Source organism: Dermochelys coriacea, chromosome 17, assembly GCF_009764565.3.
Source record: "Dermochelys coriacea isolate rDerCor1 chromosome 17, rDerCor1.pri.v4, whole genome shotgun sequence".
In the NCBI taxonomy this organism is placed as follows: domain Eukaryota; kingdom Metazoa; phylum Chordata; order Testudines; family Dermochelyidae; genus Dermochelys; species Dermochelys coriacea.
In genome coordinates, this window is record NC_050084.1 from 20,476,825 (window position 1) to 20,492,227 (window position 15,403).

Genomic DNA, 15,403 nt, shown 5'->3' on the forward strand with positions numbered 1-15,403 from the left:
AGCTGTGGCTCACGAAAGCTTATGCTCAAATAAATCTGTTAGTCTCGAAGGTGCCACAAGTCCTCCTTTTCTTTTTTGAGGACCAAGAATCTAAGCCGAGGGCCAGAGCCAAGGGTCAAACAGCAGTCAGGGTCAGAAGTCAGAGGCCAGGGTCAGAGCCAGGACTGGTAACTGAGGCTTGGAAGTGAGATGTAGGGGCAGGAGGAAAGGCAAGGATCAAGCCCGGATGGGAACAGGAGTCAAGGCATGAGCCAGGAGCAGAGCAGGAATCAGGAACAGGGCTGAGTGCAGGTCCAACATAGGAAACCACCCTGTGGCTCAAACTTCCTGTGCCTCATTCTGGCTTAAATAGCAAAATTGGACCAATTGGTGGAGCCAGACAATCCTCCACTCAGAGCTCCCGTGGATGGTACTTTGGCTGGGGCTACAGTCCCAGTAGCTTACAGCCTACCAGGTTTCAGTACACATTGGCAGCTGTCTGGGGACTCCTAGGCCAGGGTTCAAGACCTGGATACCACACAGAGGACACTTAAAGAAGAATTGCTACAGACTTCCAGCAGACTCGAGCAGGTGGGGCAGCAAGGTCAAAAGGAAGAGAGGATCCTAGTGGGGAAGGGGATTAAAAATAGCTTTTCCATAAGTCACGAACCAGAACGGTCCTGGTTCAGGAGAACATGTCTCAAGAGTGGCAGGCCTTAAAAAGACCATTATAAAAGAAAGGCCAGGACTGATTCCTGTGGGACACCAGTGGAAACACACCCTGTTGAAGATGATTCTGTGCTCACACTTACATTTTGAGACCCATCAGCTAGCAAGTTTTTAATCCATTTACTGTGCGCCGTGTTCATTTTGTATTGTTCTAGCTGTTTAATGAAAACGTTGTGTGGTACCAAGTCAAATGGCGTACAGAAGTCTAAGTATATTATGTTAACACTATTACCTTTGTCAGCCAAACTTGTTCTCTTGTCAAAAAGATGGGGAAACAGAAGCCTACAGAGACTGGCCCAAAGTCTCAAAGTCAGAGCCAGGATTAGAATTTACCGATGACTATGAGGAGTGTGGTGGTATAAATACCTTAGTGTGTTAGACTAGATAGAACCAGTGGTGAGCTGGAGCCGGTTCGCACAAGTTTACTAGAACCGGTGGTTAAATTTAGAAGCCCTTTTAGAACCGGCACCGACTCCAAGGGAGCACCCCGGGAGTCGGCGCAGAAAGTGCCACTTTTGATGTGATCAGTGCCGGGAGGGGCCGCTCCCCCTGCTCCCCTCCTAGTTACACTACCCTAGGAGCCAGAGGGACCTGCCGGATGCTTCCTGGGAGCTGCCCCAGGTAAGCACCGCTGGAACTCCCCACCTCGCCCCCCGGCAGGTCCCTCTGGCTCTTAGGGGTGGGGTGGGCACCCACTATGGTGGCCCATGAGACCCTCCTGCCCAGTTCTGGGGGCAGTAAGGGGACAGGGGAGGGGGGTGGTTGGGGCAAGGGTCCTGGGGGGGGTGCGTCAAGGAACGCAGGGGTTGGATGGGGCAGGAGTCCTGGGGGGCGGGGGTGAGCAACGACCCCCTCATGGGGTGAGGAGGGAACCTGTTAAGATTTTGGCAGCTCATCACTGCATAGAACATGGCAGTTCCTGGTTCCTTGCCCTGTGTTCTGACTGCTAGACTGTACCTGTCTGCATGCAGCACATAAAGAGTTAATGAAATATCACTCTTCAGGATTAAAGAGCTGCTCATCTTCTCCCACACTATGTGTGGACAGTGGGGTCTTCCGAGTGACCCAGTTGTGTCTGGTTTTGCTCTGGTCACAACCCACTGTCTGGGCAATTCACCAGCATTAGGACTCAGAGGTGGCAGCAGTCTAGGGATGAACCTAGTGGGAAGATCATCCTGGTAAACTGGTATAGTTCCTTTGCAGTCAAAGGAGGAACATCGATTTTGACCAGCTGAGACAGGATAGACAAGAGATACTAAAGTTAGGACAGGCTCCTTCAGACTGAGGGAAGCAAGAAGGTGAAACCCAAAATTCACAGAGGCCCCTCTGTCTGCTTGAGTGCAGGAGAACCAGGAAGAAGGTAAGGTGGGATTTCTTTTGTGTTGTGTTTGTTGCATGAAGTCTCCAACAAGAAGAAAAATATTTTCCTGTTGATTAAGCTGAGACATGGAAATGTAGGGGAAACACAGTCACCCAGACAGCCCACTCCTGGATACTTTACAGTACACTATGCTGGTGGTGGGATGCACTATTTCCTCCCTTATGAAATACAGAGTTGATGTAAAGGTGCAATCTCAGAATTACAGTTCTCATCTGCTCTAAAGTGAAAAGAGACAAGGTTACCTCACCCACCTTGTCTCGCTAATATCCTGGTACCAACACAGCTACAACACTGCAAACAACTACGTGAAAAGACTCTGGGTCAAATTCTTCGGGTCAAATCCTTCCATCAGTTACAGGTGAAGTCACTGCATTTCTTCCTGAATTTACCGGTGTGTCTAAGAGCACAATTTGTCTCTTTGGCAGAGATTTTCAAGTGAGTTTGGGTGTTTCTGTTTTTGGGTGCCTAACGTGTGACACCTTAAAAGAGTAGGTCTGAATTAACCTACATGTTTTTAATACATACCCCTTATGCTTTGGTCTTGCCTGTGCTTTGAATGAAACAGTTACAGAGCATGGCTGTCTGCCATCAGGTTAGCTGTACAAGGACTAAACACAGTCAGCAACAAGAGCTGACAAGGACAAGCTGTATTCAGTACCAAACTGATTGAATTAAACTAGTGCAGCTTTGTGTGTGGACACTCCTGTCTTTGTTTCAGGTTTAAACCAATGTAACTGCCACATAGGAGTTTGCACCAGTTTAACTACATTTTTTTTAACTAATTGAAGTTAAAGTTTAATGCAACCTCTGTAGGTAGACAAGCTTTCAGCAAGTGTTAAATTTGGGTTTGATGACAAAGAGGAGAGCTTTTTTGCAGGACTTCCTTGAAGAGACAAGATCCTAAGTTGCACAACCGGTTTATTAGGTTAGTAGATAGTTCAGTTTCATGGTCCTTGCAATAGAAACTGATAGCACTTTTCTACATGCAAGCAACATTAATAATAATATCTGGCTCTTACATTGCATTTTTATCCATAGATCTCAAAGCGCTTTCCTAAGGTCATGTAAAGGTAGGAATGAGTTCAATAAATCCTAGCATCGGCATGAGTTCAAGAAATATACACAAAGCACAAGAAAGGAATGAGTCTGTCTCAGTTTCTTCTGAAATAGTCTTTAAGTGAGAGAGCAAATTGGTACAATATTTAATTATGCAAATGAGAGTGGGAACTCCTGGCATGGAGATGGCCTTCTGTGCTAGTCATGTTCTCCCATTAATGAAAACGCAGGAAAAAAAATAGTCTCCCCCATTTACTGTCGCTTTTCCACTTTGGTTAGTTACAGAATAGTCTTGCAGTATTGTGGCCGAAGGATACCTGAATTAAACAATTCACCCCACTTAGCAAAACATTTTCTTTTTCCATTTCAGGGAACATGAAACTGTAGTCTCTGATCTCACTTCACCACTTGAAGTATATGGCCATCCCAACCTCATGCTAAAACAAAACAAAACAAAACAAAAACTTTCTACACGGTCATGTGTTTCCTATATATCTTTATGTATAATGCTTTTATGCATAACATCACAGTTCTGTATTTTCAGTATAACATTGAATTAATTTGTATCTATTTTTAACAGTAGGAAGGATTATAACACATTCATATTGTATTTGTTGTGCTGCGGTTTAAAATGTACATCTTTTGTAAAGTAGATTAAAGCTGTCTCACAACAGAGCTAAGACAGAAGGTACCAGAAATGCATATTTGACTGTTGCTAAACTCTTTATCCTTTTACTTCTGAAACAGATGGACAAACTCTCCAGTGAAGAGTTTTTCATGTGCTTGTTGCCCTTTTTTGAACCTCCTCTTAACTGAGTAATAACCTTTTTGAGATGGTGACCAGTAGTGGGGGAATGTTGCATTTAACTAACCTTAATCCCTTTTAAATGATATTTTTATTCAATTAATGAAGTCAGGGCTGTGTCAACAGCTTAGACCACTCTTAGGGGATGTCTACATTACAGAGACTATACTGGTATAACCAGTAGCTTACTGCTTTTACCCTGAGAGAAGAGGTTTTCCTGTGATTGTAGGAACACCACTTCTCTGAGCAGCAGTAGCTACATCAATGGAAGCATTCTTCCATTGACACAGCTAGGTCTGTGCTAGGGTTAGATTGGCATAGCTATGTCGCTCAGGGGAGTGGATTTTTCACACCCCTGACGGATGTAGCTATGTTGACCTAACTTGTAGATCAGGCCTTTAAGTGGGGCCAGTGTAACCTCAGTGGAAACTCAATCATCACAGTTGCTCTCCAGCTAATTTGCATGCTGCACTTCTAATGGTTCAGATGACTGGATGCAGGAGTCCAGAATTCTTCTTGGTGGATTACTTGGCCCCAACTGGGAACATGTGGTAAGGATTTTACCTTGAACCACATCTAGCGTGTTAAGTTTTAGCACTAGAAAGTGTTTTATCATTATTTCTCTTGTAACCATTTCTGACTTTAACTACAAAAAGAGAGATTTTAAGTGAGTACAAGGCATTAAATAAACTTTTTGTATTCTTTAATCAAACTAATTCAGTGTTTGTGTTTAAACTGAAATGTTGAGTAACTCCAATTAAAGTAGCAATCTGTTTTATATTGGCCCCCGTACCGGGGCAACAGACCTATAATATCTGACCTGTCCAATGCAGAACATATGCTTTTGGGAGAATTCAGGACTGGCGTGTGTTGGGATCACCCTGCAGGTAGTAACCAAGGCTGCTGGAAGCCAGAGTGTGGCTGGTGAGTTGCTGACAGGCTGCTAGGGTCAGAGTTGCTAGACCAGGGCTGTAGCTATATACAGACACTCACGGTGTGACCTGCATGCTGGCAGGCTGGTTGTGAGCGACCCAAGTTGGGAGCTACAACAGCAAAACATTGTGAGGCACCCACGGTTGAAAGGCAAGTTGTGACAGAACCCCTCACTGGTCCGGATTGCACCCTAGAACGCGATGCCTGGGTCTCCCACAAAAGCACCCCACTCAGTGCACGCTACTCAGTACCATCTCTGTTGCAGAGGATGCACGTATAACCCACATCCACTCTATGTGGTGCTCTTTCCCCTGCTGGCAGTGCCTACAGCCTTGGCTAACTGAACTGAATTTTTTGCTCAGGGAGTAGAGGCTCATGCTTTAAGATCCAGAGGCCTTGGGTTCAATCCCCTCTGCCAACAACCCACCCAAGGGGTATTACACATGGTCTTCAGTTCTCCCACTGCCCCTACCTATCGTTTTAATATAATACTTTGAGAGACTTATCCTTTTGCTTGTTTCAGGAACAGGATGGCCCTGAAAAAGGAGCACCCATCTGTTGATCTGAACACTAACTATGCTGATGTGGTTGTGAAAGTTGAAAAAGTAACTTTTGGCGAGAAAACACGAAACCAAATGCGTAACACCAAACTGAAAAGGAAACAAAATGGTAAAATCTCCAGAGCAGCATGTGCATTGTTGAACTCTGGAGGCGGCTTGGTAGTGGCGGAGATTGAGAACGAATGCTACAGTTACACAAAGGATGGGCTTGGGCAGGATATAGGAAAATCCCTTAAGGAACTCATTTCATCTAAAAAGTTAGAAAACTATTTTGAATGTATGCAGCAGAACAACAAATTATTTATTTTTGTTAAGTCTTGGAGCAGTGGAGTTTTGCCTTCACCACAGATTCGCAGCGTAAGAACAGGCTTGTACCAAAGATCTGGCACTTCTGCTGAGAGAATGAATTCTAGCATGGCTGCAGAATTTCTTGAAATGAAGAAAGCTTGTGACAGGAGAGAATCCGATGAGACAAAGCAAGGAGCTGAGACGTCTGTTCTTCCTGAACACTGATCAATACATGACTCTGCTGAAGATATTTTTAATGCAGATCACCTCACCTATGGTGAGAAACTGAATTTCACTGATTCGACCCATGTGGAATTTAAAGAGTTCTCTTCAAAGAACATCTTGAAATACATTGAAGACAACTTGCCACATTATATCTCTGCTTTTGCAAACACACAAGGGGGATATTTGTTTATTGGAGTGGATGACAATAGGAAAGTGGTTGGATGTAGCAAAGAAAATGTAAAAAACAATGAATTATGCAGAATAATAGAGTATGTCAGCAAGAAGTTGCCTAGCTCACATATCTGTAAGTCTCAGGCAAAACTGAATGTTGCCCATAAAATCCTGCATGTGTGGGATAATGATGGAAACTTGCGTGGCTATCTATGTGCTGTGAAAATCAAACCCTTTTGTTGCACTGTTTTCAGATAACCCCGACTCATGGATTGTGAAGAGTGACCGCATTGAGAGACTGATGGCTGAAGACTGGATAGCTATGATGGTGGCAACTGATCCAGGTCAAATGATTAAAAATATGAAGTTTAGTAATTTATTTTTCCATATTAACCTAAACTTCAGTGTTTCTAGCTTGGTAGCACGACTGGCAACTTGACAACCGAAGTGGTTCTAAAACTTAAAGTCACTGGTGTCCCACAATACTTTTCTTAAAGGGACACTGTCAACTTAGAAATCACTTAATGTGAGATGAAAAAAAATCTGACATAAGTTATAACTTATGGCCAAAAGTATAATATGTATAAACAATGGGAGGGGAAAATATTTTCTCTTTGTTCGGTTCATTTACTCTAGGACAACACTATGTCTACAGCCCAGCCAGTTTCTCCTGTTTGCAGAGATGTTTCACACAGCAAATGGGGAGGGAGAAGCATTTAAGCCCTGATTTTGTCACCCTCAATCACATTGTGTTGTGCCTCATGTCACAGGGTGAGGTGGGCCGTGCAGAAGACCCCAGCCATCACCTGTGCTAGTGTTTCCTGCTAGATCAGGTGAATGCAGAAAGTTGAGTGTCATCTGCATACAGGAGACATCATAACACATGTTCCTCCTTAACCCTCCCAGAGGAGGCCCTCATCCTTAATCAAATCACAAATGGTGAAAACCTTATTGATCATTGGTCTTGTCTTCATCAGCGTGAACCAAAGATCAAGCTCTTTCTCTCCCAATTTCAACCTCCTTATGAAATAATTACAGACAAAACCAATGGGACAATCACATAGCTTGGTCCTGATTTATACCTTCTCCTTACTTTTCCTACCTTGCCTCCTTCATGCTTAGCCCTTGCAATCAACTCCCAACCTCAGGGTCTCCATATCTCCAGTATGCAAAAGAATGAATTCTTCTACTCTTTCAGCCACCGTAAGGTAGCCATTGAAGGGACACTGCTGCAGCAGCTGGGTACCCAGATAAGGACCTTCAGTTAAAATAATTAATCTCATCTCATTTTGAGAGCTTCCACATGGTGCCTATACTGCACCAGTGCATTTACAATGCAAAACCCACAACAATTCTGTGAGCAGTTCAGGGCATGCTCATTAAAAATCCTTATGGTGGGGCTGGGGTGAAATAAGTATATTAATATTAATTTTAATTTACTTTTCAAGAGATTTCAAATCCAGCTAATGTCTTGAAGACTGAGCTGAGTGCGTCATGTGGATCTCCACTCACCAAAACAGTGTATTCCAACCCAGACATCTCGTGTCTTCGTGATCTGCAAAAATCTCTATTTCCAGGTATGTCTTTTTGGTTTTTATTAGTTTATTTCTGGTTTCTGTACACTGACAGACATGTTTGAAGGCGTTTGGTTTACAAACATGAGAATGGAATAGGAAGTGATATTCTATGCATGCACAATACTGGCTTTTGAAGAATTAAGGACTGAAGCCACTAGCAATGTCATATGAACTGGTGAAAAACAAATCAACCTTGACCTCTCCGAATCCTCCTCCTCTCTCTGGCCAACCCTCCCTCACCCTGGTTAATTTATTTGAATGTGTGATCTATGTGATATTCAATTTTTATTTCAATGTTTTTCCACATGAGAGTGTGCAGGTGCTATATAATTACTGTAAGTCAAATGGGTGTCCTTGTAGGTGTCTTATACTTAGTGTGAATTTCCTGGGGTCTGCGGGGTCTCAGACATTTAATACTGAATTTAGTTTTGGTCTGCTGGATTTCCTTAATATTTGTTTTTATATTTCACTTTTTGATGTCATTATACAGCTGGTAGATGTGTATGAAATGCTAATGAGGTTTCCAAATTCAGGCTTTTTTTGAGTAACAAATCATTCCAGAACCTTTCCTGATTTTCGTGAACACGTTCAATTGCTGTAACTATTAAGATGAGTAAATTTCAGACTGTGGATTGTTCCTAATCTGTTCCTGTCAACTATTCATTGTTCATTCTTCATGTGTGATTGAACACCTAAGCCACAGGTGCTCCCTGACTGGATGACTGAACCATTTTAAACAGGGCACTAGCTAATAAGAAGTAATGAACTTCTGCTATAAGTTTGCAAATGAAGTATGATTTTGCTGAACAGTTGAGAGACATTTGGGATGTTCTAGTTATCCAGTGATGAAGCAACTCACCCAAGGCCTCTCAGTGACTCAGTGGCAGAGGAAGGACTAAATTCAAGGGCCTCTTGACTCCCATCCTTGTGCTCCCTCCTTCAGGCTGGGAGAGGATCTGAGCGGTGTGCACTGCCACTGAGTTCAGCTGCAGTTGTGAGAGCTCAGCAATTTAGGTGTCTTAAACTGAGCACCCAGAAAATGAACACACAGTGACCACCTGTGAAAACTTTCATTCCACACACCTTTGTCCAGCCTCTCCCAGTGTTGCTGGATCTCCATCACAGGTCTGTCATTTCTCTCCCTCATCCAGGGTATGACAGCACTGTCACCTAGTGGTTTCTCACACTAGGGGCTCTTGCTGTGCCTTTTCCAGAACTGCAGCCCTAAGGCCCTAAACACTGAAGCAATCCTCTGGTCTGTCCCCAAATTATCCCCACTTCTTTCCCCTCAAGGGCTACTGTTTAGGTTCCGCCCTGCCCAGGGTACACAAGGAAAACTTTGTTACCAAAAGTTACATGCTACATGTGTAAAAATGTGTTACATTAAACTAGGGGTTTGTGAATTTGCATGGTTTGGTTAATTAGAGCCTGTAAAGGGGCACTCACCTCTTGAGTGCCTCCTAGCAGCTGGGTGCAGTACTGCAGTCCTTTTCTCACCTCAGTGCCCCCTGCCAGCCAACCTTAGCAGGTTTTCCATGGCTAAGCCCTCCAGCCAAGTCACAAAATCTAAATGAATCCCTTCTGGAGTATTCAAGAGTCCTTGCTCGGGTCTTTGGCCCATGCTCTGAGCCCTGCAAATTCAGCCCTTCAGGCTCTCAAATAAGGCCTGGCCCTTTGTGGGGTTTATGCCTCTTCACCCATGGTAGATATAGAAGCAGCTACTCCAGGTTCCAACCCAGGGATCCTATATACAGTAGCCATGTACTCAATCCTTTACTGCAGTTTCCCTGAGTCTCTTCCTACCAATCCTTTATCTCCAGCTGTATCTCAGGACCAATGTCCACAGGTCTTTCTCTGATCTCCCCCCATGTAAGCCTAGCCAGCCAATTAATTGCCAAGCTCCTTTAGCCAGAGAGGAGCACCCTTCTACATACCTCTAGTCCTAGCTTGGAGATGAACTGCTAAGGCAGGTGGCTCCTTTTATGTGGGCCAGCAGGGCCCTTATTGGCTGTTCTTAGCCCCTCTAGTCCCAGGTCTCTGTGGTTTCCAGAACAGCTGCTCTGGAGAGTCCTCTCTAGGCAAGCTGGAGGACCCACCTTCGCTGCTTTTCCCCTCTCACCTTGCTGCTTGTTGGGATGGGGTGTAGTAGGACCATGGCGCCCCCAGCAGGAGGCTGCAAAGGTCAAATACACCCTATCACAGAGCCACACAAAATAATCCCTGACTAGGCATCTGGGGAGTCGCTGCAGATACAGAGATTGTGGGGTGTGTTCTGCAGCTTGTTCAATAGCATGCAGGGCTGCAGTAAGATAATGAGTCTTTCCTCTCAGCTATAAGGGAGACTTTTATAAGGACTGAGGGGGCACTCACTGGTGCTCCCATGAAGCTAGAAAATGAGTGAATCTGACAAAATCATTGATTTGGAGAGAAAGGGGTACCCAGCCTCGGGAGACAGTAGACCAGCTTCCCATTTCCAGGAAACATTTCAGGTGAAATGCTTGTAGAATGCCAAAGTGCCTAAAAAAGTTTTGGCTCCCATCCTAACCACTCACCATAGTAAAGTTAAGCAAATGCATCATAATACCTAATTCTTATATAGTGCTTTTCATCAGTAGATTTCAAAGTGTGTGCATCAGAGTTTGCAGGATCAGGGCCTTTATTTGTAAGCCCAGTGGAGCTTTCTGAGTAAGAAAACAGATTTGCAAATAGATTCATGAATACATAGCCCAAGTTCAGTCTGCTACTATTTGTGAAGTCTTACAACTTATTCTCTGAAAATATTAGCAAATTTCAACATTCACAGATTTTTTGCACTCATGACAATTTTTCTGAACATTCATGCTGGTTAGGTATTATTATTTATTCTCCTGTTTGAAAAGTTTCTGTCATGCTGTTAGGGAGCAGAATCATTACTGTGTGACCAGTACATCACGAATAGCAGACAGGAAAAACAAAGCGTTTGTGAACAACCAGCAGTCTGAAAATTATTCATCACGTAATTCAAATATTTCACAAGTCCCTGGGGATGACAAATGCATTTGCAGAAATCAAGACAGCTTTGTGAATGATTTGATACCTAAAAATGGGCTAATGGCCCAATCCTGCAAAAATGTATGCAAGGGAGTAACTCTGTTTCTTTTATAAAAAATAATTATTAACAGCTCCTAATTCAGCTTTAGAAAAGTAGTTAAGTATTAAGAGAGTAGTTAGGAAAAGTAGGCAGAAAAGTAGGCAGAAACAGCAGCTCAGAACTTTGGTGAAGATGGGACAATTAAAAACTTTTTGCAAGTGGCCTCTTGTTTGGCAGTGTGAGCAGAGGTGCCTAGGAATTAGTGGCCCATAGAGACTGAACTCCCCTCTCATACCTATGGGGTCCCTACAAAGTATAGCTGAGACTCGCTGGTGGAAGATTATGGGCAGGGGGTTGGGGCCATGGGTCACAGGAAAGCCCATTTGCCATTGCTCATGCTGTATGGGTTCTGTGCATAAGGGACTTCAGTCGTCAGGATTGCCAAAACAACATTTTTACTATCAGGTTTCAGAGTAGCAGCCGTGTTAGTCTGTATCTGTAAAAAGAAAAGGAGTACTTGTGGCACCTTAGAGACTAACAAATTTAACAAATTTGTTAAGTCTCTAAGGTGCCACAAGTACTCCTTTTATTTTTACCATCAATACCTTCAGTTGGAACAACTTTTCAAACTGTACTGCAGTGTCTTAAGAAAAGAAAATGGACATAAAATTTGTTAATGTTTTTCTAATTCTCTCAATTTCTAGTAATTTCTAATGGGATAACATACACACCAGAAAACCTACCACAGAGCTGTTCTCAAAGTATCCAGGGCTGGAGAATTTAATGAAAGAGCAAATGGAAGAGCAGCAGGTATCTCAGGGACTACTGATATTTTCAAGAAGCTGGGCTGTAGATATCGGATTGCCAGAGAATCAGCAAGTTGTCTGTGATGCTCTCTTGATAGCTGCAGGCAAACACCCAATGCTGTACACTGTGACTCAGAAGGACTGTTCTGTGAATATATTTGAATATTGAAACTGCTGGTGCATTGAAACAGAAACTGGTAAATGTTGGGGGATACACTCAGAGAGTGTGTGTGATTCCCCATCTCCTACAGCTTGGAACCAATGAAGAAAGAAATACAGAGTTAGGTTTGCAAGTTAAGTGCCCTGCTAGCTACAATGTATCCCACAAGGACATGCTAAAATTACTGGATTCACTTTTGATAATCTTACTGGATTTTAGGTCCTTTTTAAGTGACAGCCTTGGGTATGAATTTTTCAATCTCCTCACAGTTAAACAATATGAGTTACTAAGAGCAGATTTCCATAAGATCAAGAAGCAATTTATTTATGGCCTGCCAGGAACTGGGAAAACAATAGTGGCCCTGAAAATCATAGAGAAGATAAAAAATGTGTTTCATTGCAAGTCTGAAGATATTCTCTACCTATGTGAGAACCAGCCACTGAGTGAATTTGTGAGGTGAGCAATTTATATGTAAGTCAACATTGTAATATCAAATGTCAAAGGTATCTAAAATGGGGGGGGGGGGAAGAGAAAAATCCATACCCAAAAATCTTTTACGAGCTGTAGAAAGACTTTCCTGCTCTCAGGCCTTGTCTACAGTATGAACAAACAGACTCCTAATTCACCCACAGTGTAGCTCCACACAAGGTCATAGTAGATGACACAGTGATAGACATTCCTGCACCCTGTCTACATTAACAGTTCCTATTATTGCTACAGCCAGTGGAGAATTATCAGTCTGAAGTTTGCCAGTATAGGCACAGCTTGAAATGATGCCCCAGATGAGCTAGTCGTTTTCATGTTACAGAACAATCTGGACAGGTATAATGGCATTTGGAATGGCTTTCTCCACAAACCACCTTAAACCATTTTGGGTCAGATTAACCCCTCTGCTAGTACAGGGAGATGCAAATGCACCTCCAGAAGCCAGCTAACCCCCTGCACCCTAGAGGAGATTCCTCCCTAGGGCATGACAAATAGTGTTTGTATTGCTGTCTTCCCTGGGGGTAAACTGCGGGAGGGCAGCTTTGGTATCTGCTGGATGCTGTATACAAGCCTGGCTGGCAGAGGCTGTAGCTGAGATGAGCTGGAATCAGCGCACACCTGCCTGCTCTTACACAGCCCTCTGTGGGCAGCACCACCCATTCTTCAGGCTTCCGAGCTCTCCAGTGCAGGAGAGGTTGCAGTCCCCTTTGGGGCAAGTCCAGGACAAAATTACATACAGCTGCACCAGTGCTCACAATGCTGTGAATTCTAGCATGGACTAGGCTCAGGTACTTGGGTGCTGTGGTGGGATCATCACAGGGAGTCACTGTTTCTTCGTGGGCCCTTTGCATTCCCTGGCACCAACTCATCCTGGCCTGGTCTTTCAAAAGTCTTTCAAAATCAAAATTACTTTAGACTCAGACCGTGATAACAGAAGTCCTCCCAGTATTCCTTCTGGATGGAGTGGTTTTTTGCTCCTCTTCTGTAGCCTGAGAACAAGAACCAGAGTCACCCTTTCCCTTCCAGGGGCTTTATGGTTTCTTGGCAGAGCAGTCTCTCCCTCCAGGATCCTTGTTCATCAAATTCATCAAAATCACATCCAATGTTTTCTTCTGTTTTGTAGAAAGAAAAACATTTGCCAATCTGTGACCCGAATCACCTTCTTAAAGGAAATATTGCAAACCAGTGAAGCACCTGTGAATCACCTCACAGTAATTGATGAGGCCCAGAATTTCCAATCAAAGCATGGTGACTGGTATAGGATGGCTGAGCAGATCACAGAAGGAAATGATCATTGTGAACCTGGTGTTCTTTGGATCTTCTTGGACTATTTGCAAACAAGTCACACATTTCCATGCGGTCTTCCACATCCATCAGAACAATAGCCTCAGGAGTTGCTCACCAAAGGGGGCCGGAATGCCACCCAGATATACGACATCATGGCACAAGAGATGGAGAAGATTGTAAGAAATCAACAAATAGATATTCCTCATCAGCGGTTAAGAATGTTGTTGGATGAAGCTGAATGTGCCCATCCCCTGCCAGGTATTTCTAAGGTAGAAAGAAACTTGAAGGAGGATGAAATAGTAACATATGTGGTTGAAAACTGTCTCCAATATTTCCGAAATGGTTACTCTGGGAAAGACATTGCTATCCTGTGCAGCACAGTGAAAGAGAAGGATAAATATCATCACGTGCTACAGCCCAAAATGGAAAATGAGTTGAAGAATTTCAAGCTGGATGCAGATTTCACAACGGCAGATGAGGTGCTGGGACATGGCATTGTTCTTGACAGCATCCGTTCCTTTTCTAGCCTGGAAAGGAGCATCGTATTCGGTATCAACCCAGTCCCTACACTGGAGGAGATTTTGAATAATCTTTTACTCTGTGTGGCATCCAGAGCTAATTTACAACTTCATTTGTTATATGGAAGAGCGCAAAGTACGAAAAAGCTGACAGTGGTGCACTCACAAACTGATTGAACGTGAGGTCTATAACTGCTGTCTGGAGTTCCTGTCCTTCAATTCTGTTGTTGACTCTCTCCAGTTTAGTTTCTGCCCTCTGCACTCCACTAAAGTGTCTAATGTACTCTTTGTGGCCAAATCTCAGGATGTGTGCTCTATCCTTAACCTCCTTGTCCAGTTGGCAGCTTTTGACTCTGTTGACCACTCCCTCCTTCTTGAAATGTTGTCCTCAGCTGGCTTTTGTGATTCTGTCCTTTTGTGGTTCTTCTCCCATCTCTTTGATTGCTCTTTAAGCACTAAAAGAAAAGGAGTACTTGTGTCACCTTAGAGACTAACAAATTTATTTGAGCATAAGCTTTTGTGAGCTACAGTTCACTTCATCGAATGCATCATCGGATGTAGCTCACGAAAGCTTATGCTCAAATAAATTTGTTAGTCTCTAAGGTGCCACAAGTCCTCTTTTTCTTTTTGCGGATACAGACTAACATGGCTGCTACTCTGAAACCACTCATTACAAACTCACTTGCACAGAAATAAAAACTGATGTGGTAGCACAAATCTGTCCCTCCTATGCCGCATACATTGTACATATATTCACAGTTGTGGTTATATATGTAATGCTTTAAGTTCCAGGGCACAAACATAATATCAATCATCAATCTATTTGAAAACTGTTGAATCATTAAAAGAAAAGGAGTACTTGTGGCACCTTAGAGACTAACAAATTTATCTGAGCATAAGCTTTCGTGAGCTACAGCTCACTTCATCAGATGCACCGATGTACAAAGGGAACAGAATGGTAATTAGATGCTAACTACATTGTTATTTCTCTCTCTGAACTTTAATTTAAATAACCTGGTGATTACTTTAATTTTAAAAATTGCCTTTTGTGTGGATTGTCATATTGTGATAGTGTATATCGCTTGCTCTTACTCATTGCAATCTGATTTCTTATTTTTATTTTGTGAATTGCTGTATTACTGATTGTAGCAAGGAAGAATAATACTAAAAAAGATTGTATAATTATATGTGGCAAATACTTTAACATCTTATCATTATTACTATACAATTTGTTTTCTGCAATAACTAATTTGAATATATATATTTTTAATTTAGAGAACTGTAAGGCAGTATAGGTTTCAGAGTAGCAGCCGTGTTAGTCTGTATTCGCAAAAAGAAAAGGAGGACTTGTGGCACCTTAGAGACTAACCAA

The 15,403-nt window shown here is 43.0% G+C and overlaps 1 pseudogene; it reads left to right on the forward strand.

Annotated features, from left to right (window-relative positions):
- Positions 1-5,172: 5,172 nt before the first annotated feature.
- LOC119844810 lies at positions 5,173-14,208 on the forward strand (annotated as a pseudogene).
- The last annotated feature ends 1,195 nt before the right edge of the window (positions 14,209-15,403 follow it).